We start from the raw sequence: 24,966 nt of genomic DNA, 5'->3' as shown, positions 1-24,966 counted from the left end.
TTTTGACAGTTTTAGCAATGAGAAGGAAGATTTAGAGTATTTCGCTTTGCCTATGATTAATTGGGTGGATTCTAACAATCCAATTTTTGAGGAACAAAGTCCAAAAGAAATTCTAGAATTCATCGAGAGAGAAGAAGAAAGGCACGCCAAACCTTTTTCTAAGGAAATAATCACGGCAAACATAGGCTCTGAAAACGTGCCCAAACTGGTTAAAATTGGTGCAACGCTATCTTCTCAAGAAAGTGAAAAACTAATCGTTTTGCTACAAGAATACAAAGATGTTTTTGCCTGGTCTTACGAGGACATGCCTGGAATAGACTACGAAATTGTTTAGCATAAAATTCCCCTCCATCCTGATGCAAAACTAGTCAAACAAAAGCTAAGACATATGCGCCCTAATTGGGTCTTAAAGATAAAAGAAGAAGTCACTAAGCAAATTAACGCCAGTTTTCTCATAGTCACTGAATATCCACAGTGGGTAGCCAACATCATTCCAGTACCAAAGAAAACTGGGGGAATCAGGGTCTGTGTAAATTTCCAAGATCTCAACAAGGCCAGTCCAAAGGATGACTTTTCATTACCGCACATAGACGAACTAGTGGAGAACACCGCAAGACATGCATTGCTATCTTTCATGGATGGGTTTTCTGGGTATAATAAGATTCTGATGTCTCCTGAAGATAGAGAGAAGATCACCTTCACCATGCCATGGGGAACCTACTGCTACCGAGTGATGCCATTCGGGGTTGACGAATGCTGGAGCCACTTACCAAAGGATGGCGACAACACTGCTACACGACATGATGCACAAAGAAGTGAAGTTATATGTTGACAATATGATAGTTAAATCAAAGAAAATGGAAGGACACTATGAAGTACTCCAAAAGTTCTTTGAGAGGATTAGGCAATACAAATCCTCAAAAATGCACTTTTGGCATAACGCTGGAAAGATGCTAGGATTTCTTATCACTCAAAGAGGAATCAAAGTGGACCCTTCCAACATACATGCTATCATGGAGATATCACCACCAAAGACAGAGAAGGATGTAAGGAGTTTTCTGGGAAAAGTGCAATTTATCAGCAGGTTCATTTCCAAACTCAACCACGTGCAAACCTCTTTTCAAACTTTTGAAGCAGGATACAGATTTTGAGTGGAGCCAAGACTGCCAACAAGCATTCGAAGCAATCAAAGAGTACCTTCAGAATCCGCATGTGTTATCACCACCCATCCCTGGAAAACCATTGATTCTATATATCTCAGTAACAGACACATCCATAGAATGTATGCTAGCGCAAGAAAACGATGCCAAAGTGGAGTGCGCCATATACTATCTTAGCAAAAAGATGATGGACTATGAAACAAGGTACACTCCCTTGGAGAAAACCTACTGGGGGCTAGTATGGGCCACAAAGAAACTAAGGCATTACCTGTTAGCACATCCAGTAGTCCTGGTTTCTCGTTTAGACCCAATCAAATATCTTTTCGAGAAGCCATCACTTATTGGAAAGTTGGGTAGATGGTTATTGTTGCTAGCAGAGTTTGACCTCAAGTACATGACAAGGAAATCAGTGAAAGGAAGAGTTGTGGCAGAATTCTTGGCAGATCATCCTATAATAGAGGCTGAGGCAGAAGACTTCATGTTCCGAGACGAAGACATCTTATTTCTCCTAGACGATACCTGGCAGCTTTACTTCGATGGAGCATCAAACCAATGTGGATATGGCATAAGGGTATTGCTAGTTTCTCTAAACAACTCTCATATCCCTCTGTCATAAAAACTGAGGTTTGAAGTCACCAACAACCAAGCTGAGTACGAAGCCTGCATAACTGGAATGGAGGTAGCGCTGGAACTAGGGGCAAAAAGGGTAGAAGTCATTGGAGATTCAAACCTAGTGGTATCCCAAGGAAGAGGAGACTAGAAGGTCAAAGAAGACACACTGAAACTATACCACTCTGTGCTAGAAGCTCTAATTCCACAATTCCACTCTGTTATCTTCACGCACACTCCACAAGTGAGTAATAGGCTTGCAGATGCACTGGCGACATTGGCCTCTATGGTCGAGATACCCCTGGGATTCACAATGCGGTCTCTCATGATCTAGCAGAAAGTCAAACCAGCATGCGAATGCATCTTCACTGTAGAAGGTGAGGACGATGGAAAACCATAGTATGAAGACATGAGGAAATTCTTGGAAGCGGGAGAGTATCCCTCTGAAGCCACCTCGAAGGACAAGATTGCCCTACGGAAATTTGTCGTCCGATTTGTAGCCTGTGGAGGAGCACTATATTGAAGAGCTCATCTGGGCCCCAATCAACTTTGTGTCATAACAAAAGAAAGTCACAAGATAATGGTGGAAATACACGAAGGAATCTATGGGCCGCACATGAGTGGGGCAACAATGGCGAAGAAGATCTTACGTCAGGGATACTACTGGACTACAATGGAGGTCGATTGCGCTAACTATGTCCGCCGGTGTTACAAATGCCAAACTCATGTTGATCGCATGCGCATTCCCCCTATGGAATTATATAGCATGACATCCCCTTGGCCATTCTCCATTTAGGGGATAGATGTCATTGGAAGTATAAACCAAAGGGAAAGTACAAGATCAATTTATCCTCGTGGCCATCGACTACTTCACCAAATGGGTAGAAGCAGCTTCTTATGCTACCCTCAAAGCTACTCATGTAGCCAAATTCATCTGCACCAACATCATCTATCGGTATGGTGTACCTCATGAGTTCATCTGTGACAACGGATCTCACTTCAAAGGGGCAACAAAGAAGCTTTTCGCTGAGTTTGGCATACAGAATCATCAATCATCTACTTATTGGCCTCAAACCAATGGGGTAGTTGAGGCTACAAACAAAAACATCAAAAGGATTCTGCAGAAGACTACCGACACCTACACGGACTGGCTAGAAATACCACCTCTAGCGCTATAGGGTTATCGAACAATTGAAAGGACTTCAATTGGGGCTACTCTCTATTCCTTAGTTTATGGGATGGAAGTTGTCCTGGCTATCGAACTGGAACTGCCCTCACTAAGGGTTTTGGCTGAGACTAAAATGATCAAAGAGGATTGGGTTCAAAACCGCTATGACGAGTTGGCATTATTGGATGAAAGAAGATTGAGAGCGTTATACCACGTACAAGGTATCAACGCCGTATTGTGTGAGCATTCAACAAAAAAATGAAGCCAATAGACATCAAGGTAGGAGATATGGTGCTCAAAGCAATCCGTTGCCACATTTTAGACCCAAGAGGCAAGTTTAAACCAAATTGGGGAGGACCCTACTTCGTCAAACGCATACTGTTTGGAGGAGCAGCATACATTGCAGATTTGGATGGGATGGAATTCACAACACCAGTCAACATCGACAAGTTGAGGAAGTATTACCCCTGAGAGACGCTCGTTGGGCCGAAAACCACAAGGGTGGGCGGACTCAAGCAAAAATTAGAGCAGCCTGCTAGGTCGAAAACCCGCAAGGGCGGCTTAGGCAAAAACCAAGGCATAAATAAAGAGCTCGCTAGACTGAAAACCCGCAAGGGTAGAAAAATCAAGAGCATAAAAGGAGAGGAAAATACTCGAGTGAACCCTAGCTAAAAAAAACAAACAAACAAACAAAACAAATCTCTTTTTGGAACTACGTTCATGGCCTGATTCCCTCCATGGGATACGTGGGCAATCTCTAGATTGAGATTCGGCCACTACTATCACTGCTACTTCCGAATTTCTGGTCTATCTTAAGCATACTCACTATCAAACCATGGCAAAGGCATTTTTAAATAAAGCGACCAATGTTTTATTATTTTCTAAGGCAAAAGGAAGAGCAAGCTTCAACAATTCTTGATCTAATGAAAGCTAGAATCAAACAAAGAACATCTTTTAAAAGCATAAGCAATGTGTCAATCTCTAGGTCTTCCTTCTCTTTGCACTCTTGTCTTCCAATAGGTTTTTCTCCAACCAGCGCTTGTACGAACCTGATAGTTTGTCAGCAAGGCTCTTAGCAACATCTTGCATCACTCGATTCGGCCATAGACGAAGTACATTGCAATGAAGGTTAGTATCATGAGCCTTGGAAACGACATACCCAGGATTGCCCAGCATCTTAGCTTGTTCAGCCCCGAACTGTCTTTGAAAACGAGCAGAAAAGTTGAAAGTGACTTGAGTGATACCAATCACCGCAACACCGAAATGGCTCATGGTACTTACAGTCATGCTCTTAATGCTATACCAGGGACAAACCCATTGAATTCGATCGCCCTTGCGAGTCTCCATCCATGTCTTCCAAGTAGCCTCATTCAAAAACTGTCTAGTCACACGATGCTCCATGCAGTGATTTAAACTATAGGGAAGCCGCTTTAGCGCATCCCATACCTTTAGTTTCTCAAAAAGCCATACCTATAGAAAATAAGGGAAAATTGCAAGTTGAGAGAACACGTGAGTCAAAACAAAAGAGCGATGAGTGAAAAGATAATTTGGCAGTAAACAAATAAAGAGCGAACTTGTAGTAACAAAAGACTGCCTAAGAACTGGGCTATTGGATTGCCCTTCATTGCATTGAGACCCATCAAAGTCTTTGCTAACTCTAAACCAGCAAAGCCCACACGTTTACCAATCTGTTGGGCAAAATCAAGCAACATAGAATCAGCAGGGCTAGAGGAGGGGCCTAGCAAGTAGTAGTGGAGAAGACAGACGCATAGTGCATGAACACACAATTTCTGTCGAGAAACTTGACGATGAGCTTCTGCTGTACCAAAACGCTGAACAAGCTGTAAGGTTTCCAACCTTCCATTTACCATGAAAAATCTAACTTCGTGTTTCTGAACTTGGGGCAAAGCCTTCAGAAGGTCGCTGCAATTAAACAAAGGGTTAGGGGCAATGAGACCTTCTCTATCCGAATGCCCCATTAATAGCTGCAAACTCCTCGCTGGTCGGGCACAATTCTTCTCTTCTTAATCGAAAGACATGAAGAACAGGATCCCACAAGCTGGTGGCTGCACGGAGAAAGGCAAAATTTACAGGAATTTGGCAAAGGGAAAAGATGAAGTCCATACCGAAGGACTTAAAGTGTAGACGGTTGAGGCCATTGAAGGAATTTAACCACTGATCAAGAATTGGTTGTGCCATGTGCTAAAAATTGTTGCTGACGAACTATCAAAATTCGTAGAACGTATACTTATAAGCTAGGTCGAGTCCTAGTCCGAATCAGAATCAAATTCAAAATCCACGTCAGTTAGGTCGTTTTACCAGCCGGCACTTCGAAATGGCGGCCGCAAGATCAATTCCTTGGCCCGTAAAAAATCAGGGCTGACTCAAATCAACCCCAGGAACATGAATCGATCCCTCGGCCGCCTAATTGATGGCTCAGCCGCCAGAATGGCTATTTTATGGAGGAGTTCCACAGTTCTGCCCAGTTCACCGAATTTTCACCAAATTACCAATTTTATGCTCCACAAGCGGTGTAAAACAACAACATACACAATCATATATTAGAGCAAAAGATTTTGTTTCATATAATCAAAAGGTTTTTAAATCACAAGGTGAGTCATCCTACATTTCCTAAACAAACTATACATCAGTTTCCTGTCAGACTAACCCATGCAGGAAGAAAAATAGAAAAAACAGGAAAGGAGGAGAAGAGGGTGCCAAATCCTCTGGTGGTCCGAACACCAGAGACCAGTTGCAAAAAAGGAGATGACAGCCTTGGGGTGGCGTATACCAGAGGAGTACTACGGCGCAAAAGAGTTATCACATGGCTCAAAAGAATCACCACATGGCCTAGAAAAATCATCATACCGCGTATAAGCACCACCCCAGAGCTCCAGGTCACGGAAACAAGCCCCCCATGCGAGGGTCCCTATTCAAACTTCAAGACAGGATCGGAGTCGACGCGGTCTCCCTTCGCACGCACCAGCCATGCTTGCGCATTGCCCATCAACTGGGCCTGATAGAAACAGAGAAGAGAGGAGGACGAGAGGAGTCTTCAGTAGTAGGGGAAAATGGAGGGAATGAGAATATGAAATGAAACACCGATTTGGGTCTATAAATAGACCTTTGGAATAAGACGTCTCGCGGCCGGTTCATAAATTATTCAGCCGGTACATCCATTGTTCGGTTGTGAGATCAATCGCCTGGTCCTCCAATCCATTCCTCACAGCCCCAGTGGATTTTGCTCAGTACATCAATCAAGCAATTATGAAGTTCTAAGTCGTCGACCAATAGAAGCTATGATGAACAATGATTGAATTAGCCTTGGGGGCACCCCCGAGCAAATACAATTTGGTTAGAACTAGCCTTGGGGGCATCCCCAAGCACAAGGAATATCAAGCACCAGTTTTGAATCCACTTTGGTATTCTCCGAGGCTCTCTCCGTAGCAACAAGCTCACCAATTACTGGTCACCTGACCAACTATGAATTCCAAGCTCTCGCTTGCAGAACCCAAGGATCCTCGATACTTCAAACATGGGGCTCTCTGGTCCAATTGCTATACTGCGGAAGTATGATAACTGTCGCATTTCACGCTCAGCAGCTCTACGCCCCTAGATTCACTACTTCAAGCTCCTCTACAACTCTCGAACCGTTTAACAGCTCCGAGCTCATTATCTTAGCAGTTCCGTGTTCACTATCTACCTCATGCATACTGCCATCATGCTACTCAACGGTTCCACCATCTCAATAGCTCAAGTCACTCAATAGCTCCGTTCCTATCCATTACCATCAAGCCATCCAGCAGATTCACTGATCCAAGCAGCTCTATTCAGTGGCTGTACACTTGTAACCACCTCAACAGCTTTTCGCTCACTATCTTAGCAATCCCAAGCTTACCATCACCATCAAATCAGCACTTTACGCTTGCTATTAGTAACCCCACGATCATTTAAGCAGCTCTATGCTCACCAGCTCAGCAGCACCACATGCTCATTACCTCAATAGCCCTATGCTCACTACTCTAAAAGCTCACCAACTCCATATAGCTCTGCGCTCGCCATCTCTATATCCACTACCATGAACTCACCATTTAGCAGCTCTTAGATCGCTCACCATCTCATAAGCCCACCATCAAGCAAACTCAGTGGCTCTATGCCCACTATCTCAACTGGTTCTATGCCGCAACAATCCTCAATAGGCTCTATGCCGTAACATCAACAAGATATCATCTCAAGCTCTAAGCTTGAATGCTCAAAGTTCCAAAACTTTGAATGCTCGAAGCTCTTCGAATGCCCAACCACTGTATACTGAATGCTCAAGTTCTACACTTGAATGCTCAAGCTCTGCGTTTAAATGCCCAACCACTGCGTACTGGATGCTCAAAGCCTATACTTTGAATGCTCGGATTCTACCCTCCGAATGCTTGAGCTCTACGCTCTGAATGCTCAAGTCCAAAACTTGAAAGAAGCTCTACGCTTAAAGCAAACACACACGCATGGGCCCGTGCACATAAGTATTCACATCGAGTCTGCATCAATTACCTCATCATTATCATGTTTGTTCATCACCATATCCATTAACATAATTAACCACCATCATATACATACTATGTTTTGCATATCTCCTTTCACTCATGAAACAGGTCAAACCTACAATCAACCAACTCCGCGTCTCGATTTATTGATCGGTCCAGTGCCTCGATCCTCTGGCTCTACGCCAATCATGGAAGATGGAAAAGCTACGTGCTCAGACCTTTAGCTTAGCTCTGCACTTCTGTTCTATCAAGCTCCGTGCTCCAACTCCTCAATCCCTCACTTTATGATTGTAATCGGCTCCGCGCCTTGGTTCTATCACCTCAAACTAAAAGCTCTCAGGCTCTTGCCTCATGACTGCAATCGGCTCTGTGCCTCGGTTCCCTCATCTCAAGCTCCATACTCCAGTTACTAGCCTTGTGCCCCTCCCCCCCTCCATCATATCTCAAAAATCAATGTTCGATTGTCTCCAGAAGATGGTATGGATTCCACCCCAATTACATCTATTCCATCAAGCTCATTGGCAAGGATAGGCTACTCTACCGAGCTCCCCTCAGTAAAAGTAAGGATGATCATGAAAAGCAAATGACTCACCAATTGTGTATTGGTCTACCCTAAAATACTGAAGATGCTCTCCGTGAAAATTTTCCCGGCAGCCCCGTGCTCCTTCAACTACTCTCCACCAAAATTCTGGAATAACCCAGGTACGTGCACTACGGCTTTTAAAGCCTAAAGGTACATTTTCTATTTCTAACCCTCCGAACTTTTTTCTTTTTATTGCCCCTTCAAACTACGATTGGTCTGAATTTCCCTTGTGGCATACGTAGGCAGCCTTTCGGCCCGATGATAACTAAAACCTTTTTCAAAAATCCTTGGAATAGTGGTTCGACCAAATTGAAGTTGTTTTACGGCTTTGACTTTTACTTAAACATGTCTCGTGATCTGTCTAAGTTCGGTCAAAGAGGGGCATCTGTAGACACTCCAATTTGGCCGAACGATTATTTCAAGTCCCACCTTGGGGACCATCCCGATAATGAATGGATACAGTGATTACTGATTGACTTCTCATAAACCTGTGGACTTTTGGTGAGTACTTTTAGCCACTTAGAGGACCCAATTCAGAGCCATATTGCCTTTCAGACAGAAATACAATATCTTAGGAGAATCCATCTATCGGTTGTAATATTGATCTCACGGCCTCAACTTCATTCTTCCACCGATGAAACATGTTTGAAATCTCCCTGAGAGATTGATTCCTCGGTAGCCAGATCGATTCTTCGGCCGCCACATCTATTGCTCGGCCACCAGATCGTTTATTTTTCAGCTTCTAGAATGTTCTGTCAAACATTTGATCCGTTCTCAAAACTCTAGCAGCCAAATTCTGATGCGTTCGGGCTACGAAAATAGATTTTTCTAGAGATCTTATTGCCCTATAATTCTTTATTGATTCACGCCGTTTGATTGGCCGGAGTAAGTCACCAATTGCCTATATAAAGAGGCACTTAGGGTTCCGAAAAGACAACAATTCATAACACAATCCACCCTCTCTAGCCACGAAACTCTGCACACATATTCTCTATACAAAAGCCCTAACCTTCCAAAGGCAGTCGGAATCCGACAATCAAACCCCCGAAGTACAAACCCTAACCCTAAGGTTTTCGAGAAGCAAATTTGTCAATCACCCTCAATCCGAAGCAATCAAGCAATCGAGGGATCAAGGTGGTGAGGCCCAGGGGCCTATGGTTTGGTTCTTTTATGCTTTAATACATTAATCATAGTATTTTGACTTTCTGTTAATCATTTAGTTTAGTGTGAGGAAGAAAATCGACTGGATCTTCGATCCTTCGGTCGATACATCAATCGAAAAGGATTCCTCGGCCGTGACATCCATTCACCGGCCAAGGGATCCATTCTTTGGGACAGTTTGTTTTCTATTTTGATGCATGTTTTCATTACTGTTTTGGCTCACCTTATCAACTGTTAAAGATTAATAATCAATTACGTGTTAGGATTAAATAAAGCAAGTATACATCCTGTGTTGAATGATTATGGGCCAGTCTCACGAATGGGCAAAGAGGGGTGCCTAACACCTTCCCCTTATTGTACTCTTGGCTCCTGTACCCGAAATCTCTAGCTCTTTCCTAGTTTTTATAAACTAGATGGTGACTCTATTTTAATGATAACCGTTATCATATGGCGATGTTCCTAGCCATAGGATTACCCACGATCTTGGTTTATGAAGTGGAAAGCAAACTATAAGGGGATGAAAACAATTGGTGCTTGGAAGAGCACTAGATTGCAACGGTTACTCGTGCCTCTTCACCGGAACCCTAATTTGTCTCCGGAACTCTAACCTGCAAGACAAACAAAAGGTGAGTGCACCTTTGCCTCTCGTGGCAAAGGCCATCTAATGCCTAAGTTAGTATCACGAACTATCTGAAAACCCTAATTATCAGTAGGAAAATAATATGAATGCCACGTATTGCATACCTTTTACCTCCAGGTTTACCTTGTATTTATAGATTCATAGATGCTTGCTGCCCAAGCATCCCTGTTGCCCTAGGATTCCTATCTCGTATAGGTGTGGGCATGCGTGCCCCTTTTTCTTTCCTAGGAAAGGATTCCGTTCCCCTCCTAAAAGAGAAAAGTGCCGGTTCGCGGGAGCGCTTTCAGCTGGACGACAAGCGCTCGCAAAAATACAGAGTCGCCACTCGGGTTTGAAGGTCCGACACCCAAGGAACCGTATTTCGAAGCACTTGTCGCGCTGTTTGATTTGAAAAAGTTACGGAACCAGTCCGTCATAACCATATCTGGGTTCGGGAGCCAGGTTACGAGAGGGGAAGGGTTTTATGGCACCCCTCTCGCCCAATCCGGAGATCGGTCTCTACTTAGTCATTTGCGAAAATGTTTGTTTGCGATTCTATTTTGATTAATCAATTTTTAGCCAATTAGGGCGGGGGAACAGTTAATCGGGGATTAATACTGTAACAGTTTGCAATATGTGATGGATAGCATGCATGAGTAGTTAGTATAGGATGAGAACAGATTGGTGTGGGAGTTTAAACAAACTGGGAGGCCCCTGTTTTGGAGTGACGTGCACAGGAAGAAACCAGCATGCACTGAACAAGTCACTGCATGCTGTTCACTCCTGCGCGCACAACTCCAAGACACGCGCGCGCCGGTGAGCTCAAACCCACAACTCTTATTCTCAAACCATCTGGGCTCTGGAAGGACCAGTGCACACCCAGGACAAACCACGCAATTCATATAGCATCATAATATACAGTTTAAAGGCTGTAAAGCCTTACAAATTAATAAAACACCCTATAAACAGTGTGGGGACAAAATAATGGCCTAAAACTAAGCTACCCATGCAAGGCCACTCACTGGTCAGAAGCAGACTATCGCGCGACGGAGCCAGTCTGGCGCGCGAGGATGCGCCTTGGCGCACTGTCGCGCGATGGAGCCACTATGGCGCGCGAGGATGCGCCTTGGCGCACTGTCGCGCGATGGAGCCAGTCTGGCGCGCGATGGTGCGCCCTGGCGCGGGATGGCCGCGCCCTGGCGCAACCAGACCAGTGCTTGGTTTACACTTTTCTGGGTTCTCCAAAACAGCAGAAACTCATATTGAACTAAGACTAACAGTTTATACTAAGGAAAGCAGTAAACTGATTTTTATCATGCTTAACAGTGATCTATAACATAATAAAGCACAAAACAGTAGGAACCAATCCCCACGCGGACCAGCGAGCACAGACTAGAACAGTCGCGGGCGTGAGTGGGTCCGTCGCGCGCTGATTCGTACCACGACGGTTTTTGAAACCTTGCCAGCTTTAGGACCAGAACTGGTATTGATTACCAGCCTTGGCCCTGCCAGCCCCCCTTAGAGATCAGAACAGAAAACAGAACGAAGGTAAGCTATACCTTCGGTTTTGAGTTTGAAAGGTGTTTGAACTTTGATGTTTGAAGGCTTGATTGAGGAGTTTGAGTGGTGGAAGCAAAGAACAAGCTTTGTTCTTGGATGGTTGAAGTGTGAAAATGGAGGGTTGTGAGTTTGGAAGAAAAGCACTAGAGCTTGTGCTTATCCTTTCAATTTTTGGAACGCAAGGTGTATGGGTCTTCTAGCCCTTCATGTATCAATTTTTTGAACCCTTTTAATGGAAGAAGAATGGGGGTATTTATAGGGATGGATGGTGATAAATCTGGTTGGTGTAATGAGATGAGCTCAACCAGTCCATGAGGCTGGTTGAGGTTTGCTTGGTGGCTAAGCATCCCAGCTGATAAAGGTGATGGGGACAGCTTTGACCATCGCGCGACAGAGTGAGTGTGTCGCGCGATGGTGCGCCCTGGCGCACAATCGCGCGATGGAGTGAGTCGGGCGCGCGATGGTGCGCCCTGGCGCGAGATGGTTGCGCCCTGGCGCGCATCAGCGGGGTTTTTGGTTTTTGAAGTGGCTTAGGCTAGGTTAGGTTCAAGGGTTTTGCAAACACTCAAAGCTCAAACACGCTATCATTCCTAGGGTGTTCTTGATCCATTTCATCATCGGGGAATCAAAAACCATAAGTAAACTAATCTGGAAGCCCAGATTGGGGTGTCTACAGTAGCCCCTCTTTGACGGCACTTGAAGCACCATCGACTTGGTACAAGTAACGTCAAAGAATTCTAGACACCCCTAAAGGCAATCCAGAGCAAAGCATACTAGCAAAGTAGACAAGCATACTTACAGAACCTAATTGGTTGAATGGACGGACGGACCGTCGCTGGGGATGGAAGTAGAAGTGGACGAATGCATCGCCGCTTGTTGATCGAATTTGGACAGGACAGGCTGTCGCTGCAGATGTTGATGGGACCGGCTGTTGCTGCTTGGGATCAAGCTATCCTCGGCACAAAGTATTCCAACAAAAACGGGTAGGTCGTGTCAGGCAGGTTGAATTCCATCTATAGGGAATCAGAGCCAATCTCCTTATCAAAGACCATCCGAGAAAGAGCAATAAGCCTGCTGGAAGATGCACTTGCGGCTAGACTGAGGGTGATTATCGTTCGGGACAGGCCAAGACGGACTCTCCTAGGGAACAATCAGTTGCGGATGAACGGACCATCGAATGATGTTCTGGTCGTTGTTTGTGGATTTAACAGGAAACGGGCTGATCAGTGTACCGAAAGATCAAGCCGTTGGGGGATTTGACAGGATGGAAGGATCATCAGTATAAATGATCGAACCGTTGAAGTCTGGATGGGAGGATCATCAGTATAAATGATCGAACCGTTGCAGACTGACAAGAGACGGGCGGATCAGTGTGTAGAATGATCAAGCCGTTGATTTGGTGGAGATAGACGATATGGCTGACCGTCATGGATGATATGGCTGACCATCGTTGAATGACTGATATGGCTGACCGTCATTGATGATATGACTGACCATCGGGTTGATTGAGTCGGACGATATGGCTGACCGTCGTTGATTTGGATGGGTGGGAAGATCACTGTGCAGAATGATTAAGCCGTTGGAAATTGGATAAGACCGGTTGTTGTAGATTTGAAAGGGGAAGATCAGTGTGCAGAATGATCAAGCCGTTGAAATTTGGACAGGACCGGCTGTCGTTGAATTGAAAGGGCAGATCAGTGTGTAGAATGATCGAGCCGTTGAGAAAAGGACAGGACCGGCTGTCGTTGATTTGAAAGGGCAGATCAGTGTGCAGAATGATCAAGCCGTTGTGAAAAGGACAGGACCGGCTGTCGTTGATTGAGATGGGCGGATCATCAGTCTAAATGATCGAGCCGTTGAAGATTGGACAGGACCGGCTGTCGTTGATTTGAAAAGGGCGGATCACTATACAAAATGATCGAGCCGTTGAACATTGGACAGGACCGGCTGTCGTTGATTTGAAAGGGCAGATTAGTGTGCAGAATGATCAAGCCGTTGTGAAAAGGACAGGACCGGCTGTCGTTGATTGGGATGGGCGGATCATCAGTCTAAATGATCGAGCCGTTGAAGATTGGACAGGACCGGCTGTCGTTGATTTGAGACGGGCAGATCAGTGTGCAGAATGATCGAGCCGTTGAGATTGGGACAGGACCGGCTGTCGTTGATTTGAGACGGGCAGATCAGTGTGCAGAATGATCGAGTCGTTGAGATTGGACAGGATCGGCTGTCGTTGATTGAGATGGGCGGATCATCAGTCTAAATGATCGAGCCGTTGAAGATTGGACAGGACCGGCTGTCATTGATTTGAGACGGGCAGATCAGTGTGCAGAATGATCGAGCCGTTGAGATTTGGACAGGACCGGCTGTCGTTGATTTGAGACGGGCAGATCAGTGTGCAGAATGATCGAGCCGTTGAGAAATGGACAGGACCGGCTGTCGTTGATTTGTTCTACAGAAGATTTTATCGCATCCTGCTTTGAGAACAATGCCGCAAGAGATTTTCAATCGCATCCGTCGGCAAACAAATCGTGAGTTAGGGAGATTTCCATTGCCTCCGCTAACCATTGATAACAAAACCGCTGGAGATTGCATCGCATCCTTTGGTAAACAAATCGTAGATTCAAAGAGATTTCTTCGCATCCGCTGACCAACGATAACAAAACCGCTGGAGATTGCATCGCGTCCTTTGGCAAACAATTTGTAAGTTTAGGGAGATTTCCATGGCCTCCGCTAAACAAACAGAACAACACCGCAGGAGATTGCATTGCATCCTTTGGAAAGCAAAGTCTTGATGGCAACCGTTCGGGCATAAACTCCCACAAACTGGCTACCTTCCTGTTTTCAACAGTTGATATACACAGTATGCAAAAGATGTATGCTATATGAATGCACAAACTGAAACTGCAGACCCTAGCTAAGGGCGGCTCCTAGGAGGACAACTATGCTTAAGGACTATCACTGAGCCCCATTACTGTACTGTCTTCAGCTTCTGAGATGTGCACCCAGGCAAAGAGACATTGAGTGAGCCAACGTGCCCCAGTTGACATTTAGTAGTAGCATTAGGCCTGCGTGCCCTTTCTTTGATGCTTAGGCGGACGAGCCCCATGGATGTGCTTTGCTTGGCCTTGGGCTGACGCGCCCTTGCTGCTTCAAGAGATTCCGCTGCTTGCGGATTACTGATACTAGGGTAGCAATGTAACAATTGCGTTTTCCAGTTTATTGACACTCTTTTACAAGTGTTGAAGAGAATGCAAAAACTAACCACTAATATCAAATTCGCATTGACAAGTGATTTGAATCGACACACAGACGGACACACATAAACAGACTCGCCTAGCTCGAATGAAAAGGGAAAAAGAGCCCCAGGGTATAATGCAAACCCTTAGACACACGGAACATAATGAAATTTTTGGGTATTAATGAGCCAAACACTCACAACATTCCTTAGACAGGTGAAACTGACACTGGCGAAAGACGCAAAAAAAAGCACAAAGACCTGTACAAACAAAACCGAGAAAAGCATCTCGAAACGACAGTTGATTGAAAAGCTGGAAAAATGTCGCAAAAACGGACATAAGACGCAGATAATGACTCGTATAGGCCCGGACTGAAACCGACATCCCCGTGCAGTCACATTAAGTCCATATGACTTGCATGGTATGACAAGACTTGGCAAAAGTCCCTGAAATGACATTCGAGGGTAGTAGCTAGCTGCTACTGTCTGTTGCAAGAAGCGTGCGCAGGTTTGAGACCAACGCGCATCACTTCGAACAAACGCGCTGCGGTTGCTTATACCAGAATTCGCTGAACTTAGAATAAATTGTGAGCCGGTTAAGGCCTCTAGCATTTCGTTCTGTTTTTGATGCTTCAAATATTTTAAGACTTATGCTCAGCCTGTAAATTGAAGAAGCAGTTTGTAATAAAATTGAAAGACAAAGGTTTTCCCCCTTCTGATTCCTCCAATGCAGCTTGATCTGATCTTCGATCCTCTTCGACCTTTGATGTGTACCAAAATGTCAACCATGGATCCAATTGATAGAATGTGACCGAGTCTCAAAGAGAGACTGCCTACGTATCCCAAGCTAGGGAATCAGGTCAGAACGTAGTTCAGGCTAAGGTTCACTCGAGTATTTTACCTCACCTTTTACGCTCTAACTTTTGCCTAGAACTGCCCATTCGGGTTTTCGGTCTAGCGAGCTTTCAAACGTTGCCTTTACTTTTGCCTAGACTTCCTTCATAGGTTCTTGGTCTAGCAGGCTGCTCTAACTTTTGCTTGGAACTGCCCACCCTTGGGGTTTTCAGCCCAACGAGCTTCTCTCAGGGAAAAGACTTTCGAATTGATCCATGTTGACCAAGGTATTTGAAATTGATTGCCATCGAGGTCGTCGAGATCGATGATCTCTGGCCACAGCCTTAGATAAAATGGCTTTGATAGCGCAGAGTCCAGTGTGCTTCGGTTGACATGTCTCGTTCCAGGCCAATTTTGAACTTGCTAACTTGTACTTGGTGGAACGCTGTTCCTACAAACTTGAACATGTATGAGGCGCTGGACCTTTTGAGCTTCTGCTTTTTGGCTTGGCATCCCGTAGCAAAGGGATTCGATGTTTCTTTATCTCAAGATCAATACCAGGCGTGTCTTTGTGAGACCATGCCAAGACATCGATGCTTGTCTGACCGGGCGCAATGCTCCTTTGGGGGCAGTGCTTGGACCAACCTTGAACCTTTCGGGAGGTTATACTTGTCTTTCAAGTTTATTTGAAACTACTTCTCTTTTTAATAGGCTGAGCACGCCTTTTGTCTTCCCTTTCGGCGAGGGAACACATTTCCTTGGGGATGATCCCATCGAAATCTATCCCTTCGTCGTCAGAGTCGACACAGTTTATATAAAAGCCAGCGAAGTACTTAGAAGCAAGATAAAGCATATCATAAAAACCCCCGGGGTTTGCCAAGTACAGCAGACTCGAAACCTGAAACAAAAGCTACAACGTGGAGGGCCAAGAGGCACAACCTCCGACTCAGAGCTAGACTAGACAAATGCAAAAGACTCCGTGTCAGACTCAGACAAAACGCCAATGCAAACTAGACATGGTTTTGAAAACGCAATATTTAAAAAGCTACCCATAGCTTCCACAAAAAGAGGTAGGATCCAGCGGGTGTCAGGCCCAAGCAACAGCACTTCGGCTTCCTCAGCTTCTTTGACCAAACCTACTTGGTGCTCCCGTGAACAATGGACTTCAACCGGCCAGTCCGCTCCTTTGTAAGCTCCTCATTACTGTCAATCCAGGTGTCGGCAGTGAAGACCTCAATTGCCCAACCTACAGCCATCATGTTAATCTCCGGTTCGAACGGGATGGATATGATTGGTTTGGGTTGGCTTTCTGGGACGATATAGTGGCTAGGGTTGAATATGGTGGAGCTAGGGTTGATTTGAGTGGAGGTGATAGATATTTGACCAACCAGAGGGTCAGAGTTGTGTTGAGGCAAGGAGTTGGAAATGACGTTGGGCTTTGGTGGAACTTGAACCGTGCCGTTGTCGATGAGATCTGGAATCTCATGTCGAAGACGATAGCATGTGTCAGTGGGATGGCCAGGCATTTGGTGGAAGGCACAGAAGAGGTGAGGTTTGTAACCAGAAGGTAGAACTTTTGGCGGGGAAGTTGGGGTCAAGGGTTTGAGATGCCCAGACTTGACGAGTTTTTCCATCACTGCGGACAGAGATGCCTCGAAGACAGAGAAATTTCGAGGCTGGGTTCGGGCTCGGTAGCTTTGGGCATTTTGAACCTGGTTGACATCGGCAGCGCGATTGGAGTCGAAAGCCGGAGCATCGCTCCCACTTGTAGCAGTATTAGAGTAGTTGTCGTTACCGAACAACGTGCTACTATTTTCAGAGTAGGGCCGCGGCTTAGCTTTCTGTGAGGAGGACTCTCCCCTAGGCAGAATTCCACTCTGCAGTGCATCCTCAATGGCTAGGCCTGACTCGAAGAAAGTCTCAAAGTTTGCAGATGCTTGGACCAACACGAGGTGCTTGGCGAAGTCAGGCTGAAGATTGCGGGAGATGATGCGGAGTTGATCCCTCTCGCTCGGGCGATCAGTCATTAGTGCAGCTTTGGCTCTCCACCTCTTAACAAAATCAGCAAAGGACTCATTTGCTTCCATTTTGGTGGACTCCAACTCACGAGTAGTCATTTTGAGCTGAGAGTTATAATTGTACTGCGAGACAAAGGCAGCCCCTATGTCTTCCCAAGTTCTTCTTTTGGAGATGTCAAGCGACAGAAACCAATGGAAGGCAGGCCCAGAGAGAGTCTGTGGAAAAAGCTGAGACATGGCCTCACTTTCCACACCCAACAGCTTCATGGCAGCATGGGAGCCAAAGAGATGAGTCTTGGGATCACCGCTCCCATCAAACTTAACCAAGTCAGGCATCTTGAATTTGTTAGGAAGCCTAGCATTAGGGTATAGGCAGAGACGATCCAGGTCGATTCCCCCTGCACTGATCTTCTCAGATTTTGAAACAGCTTCTTCCAACTTAGCCATCTTGGCTATAAGAGCAGCTATGTCAGGGTCTTGAACAGGTCTAACAACAACGAGATTTGGAGCAAGCACACGAGCCTCTCTAGAAGTGGGCTGAACGATAAGCCGGCCTTCACGATTTGGATCCTCAACAAAAACGGGTTCCGCATGAACATCCTTATCGTCCTCGCCTTCCTCTTCGGCCACTGGTGGAAGACGAGTGTTGATAAGGTCATTTAGGCGAGTGATGTTAGCATCTGTCTGAGTAGCCCTCTGTTGCATAGCAGTGATACTATTTTGGAGGTTCATGAGCATGGTTTCCAGAGTGAGCAGTTGATCTGTCATCGCAGGTTTTTCAATGGAGCTTGATGAAGAAGCTGAAGATGGGGAAGCCGGCAGCGTGGCTTTTTGCAAAATCGATGGCGAACCCGACTGTAGGGCGGCCAACAGTGATCCTGGAGAAGCCTCCGTTGTGACTGACTGGGAATCTAGCCTAACAAGCCTTTGAATCAGATTTTGATGCAAACGTTCCCAAGTAGGTTTGGCTCTTCCTTTCGGTACTCTCTTGCTCGGTCCAATGACCTTAAGCTTTGGACAGCAAAGTAAGACAAAAGCTCAGTGGTGTTCCTACAGCAAAATGCAATGTACACGTCGTTGTCGGTGTCAACCCTAGACTCTAGAACTAGAGACAAGTCTGTCTCATGATGTTCGGAGGCTGCCAGAATCCTCGAAATTCTTTTTGGGGGTGTATCCTTTGAATAGATCAAACTGATACTAAGAGATGTCAAAACAGACTAAGTCTTCGACTAGTCCCATTTGAAGATTCGACTTTGAATTAGAAACAACTCAGTATTGACGGCGTGACACCTTAACCGGGGTGGCGTGAGCAACGCTGTGCTTTAGCCGGGGTGGTTGTAAGTGACAAGGCACTTGTAACCTGAATGATATCAATGTCACGACATCAATACTTTGTGGTTCCTTATTGTCGGTCGAACCCTTAATCGGGCATGAGCCAAGGACTTAATAAGGTTTGATTTCTCAAAGTCTCGCTGATCTAAGGACTTTGAAAAAATTAACAACGTGCACCATCGAGATGCACGACTCTTCATCGGGTCTAGCAGCGTCCTAATAAGCATAAGACAGACTCGAAAGAGAGAGACAACCTAGAAGCCGCCCTAAGCATGCTCCTACGCAAAACAGAATGTATGTATGTACAGTTCCAGAGACGAGTTTGCCTCACGAGTTTCAGACGTTGCCGGAATCCTCAGAATTCTTTTCGGCGATGTGTCCTTGAGTAGATCGACAGATCCTAAAAGAAGTCAAAATAGACTAAATCTTTGGCTAGTCCCATTTAAAGGTTCAACTTTGAATTTGGAACAACTCGGTAATGATGACATGGCACCTTAACCTTGAACACGGCGGTGTATAGTGACTTCGCACTTCAACCTGGGTAGTACCAATGACATGGCATCACTACTTTTATTGTTCCATATTTTCGGTTGAATCTTCAATCGGGCATAAGCCAAGGATGTAGTAAATTTTGATTTCTCAAAGTCTCATTGAACTAAGGACTTTGCGATTGATAACGAACATTCAACAGAATGATCGACTCCTCATCGGGTCCAACAACGTCTTAGACAGCGTAAGACAAACTCGAAAGACAAGACAACCTTAAGCATGCTCCTATGCAAAATAGCGTATGTACAGTACATGCGATAGGGAAAGCAGTAACATGTAGACAGTATATGGGGGTTAGATGCAAGTAATCTTACCCTGTAGGTACCTGTCCTAGTTTGGAGAGTTCTAATGCTTTGTATATGCAAAGGCTGGTTTTGGCTTGTAACGGGTTCCTCGGACTAGAGCCAAGATATACCTCCCGCTGCCCGCGTAATCGCAAAGCAACAGTCAAACGGTAGAATGACTCATCATCGTCGAAGGTTGTTGGTCATTCGGGGTCCCCGAGCTCCGGTAAACCGTGCCGGATTGCCAAAACGATCCAACGCGGCTTTATCCCACATCGATGCATATGAAAAATGCTAAAGAAATTGATTAATGAAATAGAATCGCAAATTCGCAAATGCCTTTTCAAATTTGGCTCTCTTTATTGATCAATACTTAGAAGATACTACACGAGAGAACAATCGGAAAAGCCCCAGATTGGATGGCCGGACACGAGGTCCTGTTAAATCACCAATCCTTTCTTTAGCAGCGCGAAGCTCACTATTTTGACAGACTTTTGTGGGATTGTTCTCAAGCGTATTAAAATCTAAGTATAGACCAATATTGATTCGATCCCTAGCAGAGTCGCCACTGTGGGCATGCGTGCCCCTTTTTCTTTCCTAGGAAGGGATTCCGTTCCCCTCCTAAAAGAGAAAAGTGCCGGTTCGCGGGAGCGCTTTCAGCTGGACGACAAGCGCTCGCAAAAATACAGAGTTGCCACTCGGGTTTGAAGGTCCGACACCCAAGGAACCGTATTTCGAAGCACTTGTCGCGCTGTTTGATTTGAAAAAGTTACGGAACCAGTCCGTCATAACCATATCTGGGTTCGGGAGCCAGGTTACGAGAGGGGAAGGGTTTTATGGCACCCCTCTCGCCCAATCCGGAGATCGGTCTCTACTTAGTCATTTGCGAAAATGTTTGTTTGCGATTCTATTTTGATTAATCAATTTTTAGCCAATTAGGGCGGGGGAACAGTTAATCGGGGATTAATACTGTAACAGTTTGCAATATGTGATGGATAGCATGCATGAGTAGTTAGTATAGGATGAGAACAGATTGGTGTGGGAGTTTAAACAAACTGGGAGGCCCCTGTTTTGGAGTGACGTGCACAGGAAGAAACCAGCATGCACTGAACAAGTCACTGCATGCTGTTCACTCCTGCGCGCACAACTCCAAGACACGCGCGCGCCGGTGAGCTCAAACCCACAACTCTTATTCTCAAACCATCTGGGCTCTGGAAGGACCAGTGCACACCCAGGACAAACCACGCAATTCATATAGCAGCATAATATACAGTTTAAAGGCTGTAAAGCCTTACAAATTAATAAAACACCCCATAAACAGTGTGGGGACAAAATAATGGCCTAAAACTAAGCTACCCGTGCAAGGCCACTCACTGGTCAGAAGCAGACTATCGCGCGACGGAGCCAGTCTGGCGTGCGAGGATGCGCCTTGGCGCACTGTCGCGCGATGGAGCCACTATGGCGCGCGAGGATGCGCCTTGGCGCACTGTCGCGCGATGGAGCCAGTCTGGCGCGCGATGGTGCGCCCTGGCGCGGGATGGCCGCGCCCTGGCGCAACCAGACCAGTGCTTGGTTTACACTTTTCTGGGTTCTCCAAAACAGCAGAAACTCATATTGAACTAAGACTAACAGTTTATACTAAGGAAAGCAGTAAACTGATTTTTATCATGCTTAACAGTGATCTATAACATAATAAAGCACAAAACAGTAGGAACCAATCCCCACGCGGACCAGCGAGCACAGACTAGAACAGTCGCGCGCGTGAGTGGGTCCGTCGCGCGCTGATTCGTACCACGACGGTTTTTGAAACCTTGCCAGCTTTAGGACCAGAACTGGTATTGATTACCAGCCTTGGCCCTGCCAGCCCCCCTCAGAGATCAGAACAGAAAACAGAACGAAGGTAAGCTATACCTTCGGTTTTGAGTTTGAAAGGTGTTTGAACTTTGATGTTTGAAGGCTTGATTGAGGAGTTTGAGTGGTGGAAGCAAAGAACAAGCTTTGTTCTTGGATGGTTGAAGTGTGAAAATGGAGGGTTGTGAGTTTGGAAGAAAAGCACTAGAGCTTGTGCTTAGCCTTTCAATTTTTGGAACCCAAGGTGTATGGGTCTTCTAGCCCTTCATGTATCAATTTTTTGAACCCTTTTAATGGAAGAAGAATGGGGGTATTTATAGGGATGGATGGTGATAAATCTGGTTGGTGTAATGAGATGAGATCAACCAGTCCACGAGGCTGGTTGAGGTTTGCTTGGTGGCTAAGCATCCCAGCTGATAAAGGTGATGGGGACAGCTTTGACCATCGCGCGACAGAGTGAGTGTGTCGCGCGATGGTGCGCCCTGGCGCACAATCGCGCGATGGAGTGAGTCGGGCGCGCGATGGTGCGCCCTGGCGCGAGATGGTTGCGCCCTGGCGCGCATCAGTGGGGTTTTTGGTTTTTGAAGTGGCTTAGGCTAGGTTAGGTTCAAGGGTTTTGCAAACACTCAAAGCTCAAACACGCTATCATTCCCAAGGTGTTCTTGATCCATTTCATCATCGGGGAATCAAAAACCGTAAGTAAACTAATCTGGAAGCCCAGATTGGGGTGTCTACAATAGGAAACCCAGGATATCTAGGATTCTCATTCCCTTATCAGTTCATTACCTTAGTCCTTTTAAGACTCTTTTCCATAATTGACCGAACATCCCATTCCCGTTGGGTATCTTTCCCAGATCCTACATTCTCGGGATCTCATTCCTTAACGGAATACTACTATTTTTGGACCCTTCCAAAATGTTCTCTCTGCTCCAACACTTGATTGGAGTTCTCTCCTTGTTCGGCTATCTCATCGCCAAACAGACTGCCTGGAACAATCACTTCACATGCAACTGATCCTTTATCAATTACTTGGACCAATGTTTTCTCAAGAGCTCTCCTCCTGTTTGGCCTTCTCATTGCCGAATAAGCTACTTGGACTAGTGACTTCACATGTCACTGTTCCTTTATTAGTCTCTTGGTCCAATAATTTCTCATGTTTACTAGACCAAGGCCCCGTACAACTTTCCTGGACCAATGACTTCTCATGTCACTGGTCCATATCGCCGAACACCATCTTGCACGGCGACTGTCCCTATTATTTTTATACCACGTGTTCGGGCCCTCTTTGATCGTATTCGAGAATACCTCCCTACACAAACAACGTGATCAATCTGTATGGCGATGCCCCGTTTGGGAGGCGTTTACAACTACCCCAGAACTAAGTCCTTTGCTAGATCTTCCATAACTAGTCCCTCCCAAAAAGTAGGATCTTGAGCGGCGACATCTTCGAAAGGCATTCTCGGGTTGGTCACAAACGGAACGTCCCAAAGGCCTCCATCAACCAAAGTAGTGTTGACGATCCAAACCTTGTCGCCAATGCCAATGTCAACAACAGTATCGGCATCCCAAAGATTAGCAGTGGTGAGGCCTTACCAACGTCGACAATCTTGTCAACTTCCCAAAGATCATCCGATGGTGCAGTTTGCAAAACCATGATGCTACAATCATCGGGAACAGGAACAATGGGATGTAGTTGGTCCTCAGAAACAATGTTGAGAGTAGGATTATACTCATAGATATGGTCATCGAGAGCGTTTGAAATGGCACTCAATGTTGGAGGGTGAAGGAGTAAACAACCAAGCGGGTGACGCTCAATGGGAATAGGCTCCTCTTCTTCGTAGTAGCTCCAATATTGCTCCTCGACGTCATTTTGGACCAAATTGGGGTTAAGACCCAATGATATCTGTCCCATATTGGGTTATGCGTCCCACACGTATTCCTCAATTTCTTCCTCGGGATCGGCAAGTTCAGGTTGATGGTAGAGCATGAACAAAGAAAGGCCACCCAAAGGATCTGCTTGTGCCGCATTCTATTCGCCCTCCCAATGGTCTAACCACACTTGATTGACTCGAGGGTACGCAGGAAACCCATGTTGTATTGCTCAATCCAATCATCGGAGAGCTCCTTCCATTCGTCGGCTTTGTCTTCCATCCTCCAACCTACCGCCATCATGTTGATGTCAAGTTCAAAAGAGATGGTTACGATCAATTTAAGGCGGCTTTCTGGGATGATATAGTGGGTAGGGTTGAATATGGTGGAGCTTAGGTTGTTTTCAGTGGAGTTTCGGTCAGTTTGAGTGGAGCTTAGGGATATCTGGCCAATCTGCAAACCAGAGTTGTGTTTAGGCATGGAGTTGGAAATGAAGTTAAGTTTTGAGGGAGGTGCAGTTTAGACAGTGCCATCATCTATCAAATCTTGAATTGCATGATGAAGGCAATAACAAGAATCGGTGAGATGGCCGGGCATTTGGTGGAAGGCGTAGAAAAGGTTGGGGTTGTGGCTAGGAGGTGGATTTTTAGGAAGAGGAGTCGAAGTCAAGGGTGTGAGATGGTCGGACTTGACTAACTTCTCCATCACTGAAGAAAGAGTTGCCTCAAAGATGGCAAAATTCTGAGGTTGGGTTCGTGTTCGGTGGTTTTATGGAGCTTAGACTTGGTTGGCATCCGCAACGAGGTTGGAGTTTTGACCAGTGGCATTGTTTCCACTTGAGGCCACATTGGCGTAGTTGTTGCTACCAAACAGAGCAGTGCTGTTTCCAGAATAAGCACAAGGCTTAGCTTTGTGAGTTGAGGAAGAAGAGGAATCACTCCTTGGTAGAACCCCAGTTTGCAATGCTTCCTAGATAGCCAAACCAGACTCAAAGAAAGTCTCGAAGTTGGTGGTTGCCTAAACCAGCACAAGGTTCTTGGCATAGTCGGGTTGCAGGTTGCGGGAAATGATGCAGATCTGATCCCTCTCCCTTGGCCGATCAGTCATTAGGGCGGCCTTGTTCCTTCACCTCTTGATAAAATCAGCAAAGGACTCATTTGCTCCCATTTTGGTGGATTCCAACTCTTGAGTAGTCATCTTGAGTTGACAATTGTAGTTATACTAAGCAATGAAGGCTACTCCAATATCCTCCCAAGTTCTTCTTTTGGAGACATCGAGAGACAGAAACCATTGGAAAGCCGGACCAAAGAGTGTTTGAGGGAACATCTGGGCCATCGTGTCTTTTTCGACCCCAAGTAGCTTCAAAGCAGCATGATAACCCAACAGATGAGTCTTTGGGTCACCAGTCCCATCGAACTTAGAGAAGTTCGGCATCTTAAACCTTTAGGGCAACTTGGCATTCGAAAAGAGGCAAAGTCGGTCCATGTCCACACCACCAGCCCCAATCTTTTTGGATTCAGAGACAGGCTCCTTGAGTTTAGCCATTTTGGCAATTAGAGCAGCCATTTCCAGATTGGGAACAGCCACTTCAGGATCAGG

Source organism: Rhododendron vialii, chromosome 1a, assembly GCF_030253575.1.
Source record: "Rhododendron vialii isolate Sample 1 chromosome 1a, ASM3025357v1".
NCBI classification, from domain to species: Eukaryota; Viridiplantae; Streptophyta; class Magnoliopsida; order Ericales; family Ericaceae; genus Rhododendron; species Rhododendron vialii.
The sequence above is the reverse complement of the archived record's forward strand: the minus strand, read 5'-3'. Positions refer to the sequence as shown.